We start from the raw sequence: 6000 nt of genomic DNA, 5'->3' as shown, positions 1-6000 counted from the left end.
TTCTCTCTCTCTCCCTGTGTGTGTGTGTATGTGTGTGTGTGTCTTTCTCCTACCATTGGGATTATAGCAAATACCACTGGTTAGTCCCCAACTAAATTTATCTCTACTGTCTTCTTTTCTAATGTAATCCTGATTTTTTCATCCCTCTCAGTAGCTATTGATTTCCGGGAGAAGATTGACCCTAATCACAGAGTGTTTATTCCTGTGACTGATTTTGGGATGGGTGTTTTGCTCTGTCGGGGTAATGAGATGTGAGGGGAAGTCTACTAGGTGTACTTATGAGACATTTCCCTTCCCCAAAATAAAACAAGACAAACGAACCAACAAGAACAAGAAGAAATAGCCCTCTCATATTTTCTATTTCCAAATAGCCTGAATGAACAGGTGATGTGCAGTTGCCTTTGCCATCTGGAGGTTCTCAGGAAATCCAGTTGAAGGAACAGGGAGCAAATGGGACTATCCAAGACTAGAGAAATCCTTGGTACTTAATTATGCTGATGATTTAACCCGGCTTGGAACCTCTTCACCTCCAGAGTTCCTATACAAGATTTAAAAAAATCCTAATATGTTTAAATCTATTTGAGTTGGGTTTTCTCCTACTGACAGTCTAATTTCTTCTAATTCAGCTATTTTCTTTCTACATGTTTGCCCAACATGTCTCTGTAATTCTTCTCTCTTTGCTGGCTTGGGAACTTTTGAACAAGAGTAAGACTTTCTAGTAATTTCTATGCCACAATATCAAAGATGGCAAGTCTGTATTTCCAAGAGAAGGCTATTAAATCTATTTTTCAGTGCTAGAAAATTCAGTGTTTTTGTATTGTATTTTTAATATATAAAATTTCATTTTGTATTTTCATTATCTCAGTAGGTTTTTAAAAGCCTGTCATGTGAGGGAGTCCAGGGAGAAGATATTTCACAATCCCAAATATACTGAGAGAAAAAACACTATTACCAAATTGCATGTATATGTGTGTGTGTGTGTGTGTGTATAAACTTTAAGTAGCCAAGATGTATTTCTCAAAATCAGAACCAATGAATTATCATTGTTCTACGTGTTTCCTCATTTTTGTGTTCTCCTCCCTATTTCTGCTAATGGCACTCACATTCTTAGTCATCTAGGCTTAAAATCCCGTAGTGTATTTTTGGCTCCTCTCCCTCTTTGCTCTGGAAACCATCTGTCGAAAGCCCCTGATGATGCCTTCTTAGAAATGTCTCTTACATCCCCTCTTTTGCTCTGCGGAGTTCAGACCCTCATCAATAAACTGTAACTCTTGTAGTTCCAGGAACTTAAAAAAAAAAAAAGTCCCCTGAACTGCTGTCTGTGCCTCCATTTTCTCTCCATCCATCTCTCCAAAGCAGGGCCTCTCATGTTCGCCCTCTCCTTAGTGAGGCTGTGTTGCTCAAAGACACAACCAGAAAAGGCATTCGGGGTCCCATGAGCTGGCTCCTGTGGACCTTCTAATCTCCAGTCTCCCTGCTGCCTGTCCTGCATTCTATGTTCTAGCCTATGAGTGACTTTTGCCCTTTATTGCCTTGACCACTTATTCCACATTGAATCTCTTTCTTGGAAAGTCTTTCTGCCTTTCCTTTATCTGTTCACATGCGGAGGAAAGCCCTTCACAGATTATTTAAAATTTTCTTCTCAAAGTTCTCCTTGTTTCTCCCAGTCAAAAGTATGCTGTTTCTCCCTTGAATTTCACTAGGATTTTATCTCTTTATCAATGAAGGCATTTACTACTTTTTACCATCCTTAACAGTTACTGACTACTATCTTACATATGATACAAAAACGTAGTGTCAAATATGAATGATCAACAAATATATGAAAAAGTGTTCAACATCACTAGCAATTAGGTACCAGCCTAGGTACCCTTCAACAGATGAAAGGATAAAGAAAATATGGTATATATACATAATGAAATATTAACCATCCATAAAGAAGAATGAAATCATGACATTTGTTGGTAAATAGATGGAACTGGAGATCAACATGCTAAGTGAAATAAGCCAATCCCCCAAAGCTGAAGGCCAGATGTTCTCTCTGATATGCAGATACTGACTCACAATAGGTGGGGAGTGAAGAGTCACTGGACTGGACAAGGGGAGTCAGGGGACAGGAGGGAGGATGGGACTAGGAAAGACAGTAGAATGAATCAGACATAACTTTCCTACGTTCACATATGAAAACACGAGCAATGTAACTCCACATCATGTAGAACCACAAGAATGGGAAGTTATACTCCATGTATGATATATGTATGATATGTCCAAATACATTCTCCTGTCATATATAACTAAAAAGAACAAATAAAAAAAATAGATTAAATTTAAAAAACTAAACAAACAAAAAAAACCCATGGTGTCCTTGAGGACAGCAACCATTTTTCTATTCTCCTTGGAGACTACATCACAAACACCCAAAACATAAAGTTGAATTACTGAAGAGTGACTGGCTGTCTGTTAGATATTAGATCATCTTCTGTGCATTGAAACCTTATCATCCTCTGATTAAATTAAATGTAATAAAATTTTGGAATGAAAGGGAAATAATTTGTTTTAGCAGGTTAGTCAGAGACCACCTGAGGGAGAAGGCTCTAAGGGGTGATGAATTCAGAGTCATGTCAACTGCAAAATAGGATTGATTTCTTATTTACATATTCCAGAAATATTCTTCATGTGAAAAAGATTTTGAAAAACCAACAAATGCTTCAAGATTATTTTCTAAGTCTATAAGTCCTTTGTGGGTTTTCATCCGATGATTATTACTTGAACTTTACAAACAAAAAATTAGATTATTTTGCTTTACTGAACACTACCACTTCTTGATGAGCCAAGAATGTATATGCACTATTATCAAGAGTACACAAACTTTTACAAGAACAAAGTCATTTTTCCCCCTTGGCTGACTTATCAAGGTTAGGGCATGGTCGTTCCTTTTCAGGAATCCTGATGAGCCACAGGATTATCTAGTTATCAGTTAACACAGGGAGTTCTATTGAACCTCAGGAATCTTGAATCAGCTGCTCTTCAGATAAACAGTCCAACACACTTAGGTATGCAGGAATTCTGAGATATTTATAGAATTACTCTTCACATCCCCCGCCTTTTTAAACCAGGGATTGAAACCAAGGGCACTTAACCACGGGTCCACATCCCCAGCCCTTTTTATTTTTTATTTTGGATAGAGTCTCCCTAAGTTGCTTAGGGACTCACTGAGTTGCTGAGGCTTACTTTGAACTTGCAATCCTCCTGCCTTAGCCTCCTGAGATGCTGGAATTACAGGTATGTGCCACCATGCCTGGCTTCACATTTTCTTATCTTTAATTTTTTTCCCCATCTGATTATCTTAAATTTAATGCACAGTGTAAAACAGAAGTAAACACAGAGATTATTAGATTAGAAAAACATCATATTCATTTCCATGAAGATAGTGCTTACTGGGGAAAAGAAGATAATAAACTCTATACTGCAGTAGAATTTGTTCTGACTCAGTTTAAGGACAGATTATAAAATGCACACTTTCGTAACTGGTAAAAGTAAGTTTCAGAATATTTAGCAGGAACAATTAAGATTTTATTTACACAGTATTTTGAGGACATTGAAAAACAAGAGGGCCAACTTTCTGCCTCTATCTGGATCTCACAGGTCCTTTATTAGGTAGTTATAAAGAAGTCAAGAGGTGCTCAGAGAAACTTAGTAAATAAGTCAGCTGAAGTTATTTGCAAAGAGAGTTCAGAAAGATTTCTACCACTTAGTTAAACAGTACCTAGAGTCCAGCTTCTCATGATTGTGCAAATGCTGGAAATGAGGGATTACAGTGAGGTTGAGCAGAGCTGCTGTTACATAAGAAGGCAGCAACTGGGCCTCACTGCCAGACACCAGGTCAGCGGGGAGCTCCGGGATCCAGGGCCATTCTCAGATTTGTGAGGCAGTGATTTTACAGCTCAGCCATTCAGGAGAGCATGACACAGAAGCTACAAATGAACTTTGGCAGGAATAAGTTTGGAAATGTGGCTCTGAGTCCCATTCTCACCAGGGCCTCTAGACTGTTATTAAACTTCAGGAAAGAAGAGTAGTGTTAGAGTAAGACAAAGAACTAGCTGCTTTGGTTTTGAGAGTCTTTCTGTCTGCATGGTGTCAAGGAGGATGTGAGGGGGATAGGTATATTTTCATGGTTGCAGATGTCATTTTTGCCATTGGGAGATCTCTGTGTGTCACATGGTGGTGTGATTCTGCCATTAGAAGACCAGCCCTCTTGATTTTTCCATAGTTACTACTTCTGAGAATGATCAGAAAGGATCATGAGCTTCTTTGCCAGTGGAGTGCTGGGTTGTATGTAGGAAAGGGTGCAGGAAGGAGGGCACATGGATGTGTAGGCAGTTTGTCACATAGGGAAGCAATTCCTGACCTAGAGGCCTCTAAGATGAGTTTGATCTGCGTCCTGAAGAACAAGGGTGAACAGACAATATTCTGATGGTGGTGACAGTGGCAGGTCCATGTCAGTGGAGGGTGGCCTTAAAAGGAGTGAGGGAAAATTGCCTTGTGAAGTGCAGGGATCAGGATAGCAAAGAGCAGTCAGGTTAGTGGAAATAAATCAGGCCTGACCATTTTGACATTTGGAAAGAAAGGCGGAATTAAGGAGGTATACATGTTTATCTTTCAGTGACCCTTATAAAATAAGGGGGGAAGTGAACCCCCTTTCAAATATTAATTGAAAACAATTAACATTTGGTTATTTTATGTATGTTAGTGTATGTGTATGGTGACCAAAAATGTCTGAAAGTGACCAGAGATATTCAGAGCTGTGATGGTAAATCGTGGTTGTCAACTTGACTGGATTGAGAGACGCCTAGACACTTGGTAAAGCACAGTTATAGGTGTGTCTGTGAGTGTGTTTCCAGGGACAGTTGACATGTGTCAGCGAACTGAGGGAGGAGACCCACCCTGAATGTGGGTGGCACTGTCCAGTAGACTGGGGACCCAGGTGCAACTGAAAAGTGGAGGTGGGAAGCTCCCCTGTGCAACCACGATTCTTCTTGAGCAGTATGGGTTTTTGCTGGTGGCCTCAACTTGTAGACACCAGACTCCAGGTTCTTCAGCTTTTGAACGTGGACATATACTAGTGACTCTCCAGGGAGTTTCCACACCTTCAGCACCGAACTGGGCCTGCACATTGGTTCCTCTTATTTTGAGGTTCTAGCTTCTTGGACTGAGCAGCTACTGGCTTGCCTGACCCTTCAGCCTGCAGATGGCCATTGTGCAAATATCCAGCCTTTGATTGTGTGCACCGGTCTAACAAATATCCTCTTATAAGTACATATGCATTCTATTTGTTCTGTTCTTCTAAAGAACCCTGACAGTACAATGGCAGAAATATGAGAACCAGTAAAAAGTCAATATCTCCTGAAGTGTATGTTTGCTTATGTAAATTCAAGTACCAGTCTACCGGTAAGCATCTGGCTAACCTTTAGGCCAGAGGAAAACAAGGTGTTCATTACGCAGAAGCCTGATAACTGGTCTAAGCTTCCCTGTGACAAGACCAAGATGCAGAGGCACAGAAAGACAAGGGGAAACCAGACTCTGGTTTCTCTGAGGATGAAGGGTGACTTCTTGGAACAATGAAGTTGCAGCAAGTGGCAGAAATCCTCCCTCTCTCCAGAAATGGTGTGAATGGTAGCCCTTCCCAGATGCAGGCATGGGCTGGGAAAAGCAAATGTATGTGAGCTACAAAAAAAGTGCATTATCAGGTTGTCACAGTCAATACATACATACATAAATATCAAGCCATTTAACTTTTTACTTTCTCCAGCCTCAATCCTGAAACAATTCCCTCACTTCATGAGTCATATTTTCCTGCTCCTACAACAAGGAGATTCACAGGCAGCACTGTCCTAAAAGCAAATCAGGAAAGATAAACACACCTTCCTATTTAGGAAAGGAAAAATTAAGCTCTTTACTGCTCGTGGGCGAGTTTTCATTTGGGGAAATTTTACCTTGGTG

Source organism: Marmota monax, unplaced genomic scaffold (assembly GCF_021218885.2).
Source record: "Marmota monax isolate L192 unplaced genomic scaffold, Marmota_monax_Labrador192_F-V1.1 WCK01_AAM20220418_F8-fsc00040, whole genome shotgun sequence".
NCBI classification, from domain to species: Eukaryota; Metazoa; Chordata; class Mammalia; order Rodentia; family Sciuridae; genus Marmota; species Marmota monax.
This window is presented reverse-complemented; position numbering follows the sequence as displayed.